This window comes from Asparagus officinalis, chromosome 1 (assembly GCF_001876935.1).
Source record: "Asparagus officinalis chromosome 1, Aspof.V1, whole genome shotgun sequence".
NCBI lineage: Eukaryota > Viridiplantae > Streptophyta > Magnoliopsida > Asparagales > Asparagaceae > Asparagus > Asparagus officinalis.
In genome coordinates this window covers 98,634,366-98,634,789 of record NC_033794.1, presented here as the reverse complement: position 1 = coordinate 98,634,789, position 424 = coordinate 98,634,366, and positions in this window count along the sequence as shown.

The window sequence follows — 424 nt, the reverse complement described above, 5'->3', positions numbered from 1 at the left end:
GACCGCGAAAGTTGCTGATAGCTCTGCAGGGAAAAAACAAAGGCGCGATCGATCGTGGCGGTCGACCGTAAACTAACATATGACAAAACAGGTTTAGAAGCAGTTTGATGATTTTGAAACCCTGTTTAAAAATATCAAATAAATTCAGAAAAATATAAAACTTTGGAAAATGACTGTAAACATGATAATACGCATGCTACAAAAAACTGATTTTCAAAAAGGCCCTCCCAAATGAGAAATATCATCATTTTGCAAAATAGTCTAAAATATGAAAATGTGAACACATGAGTTTTAACATTTTTAGCTTAACCATATTTTGAAACATTACAAAATAATTTTATAGACTTAAAGAAAGATATAAATTATTGTTATGAAGTCTATAAACAATGAATACAATATTTTCACAAATACAATAGAATATGAA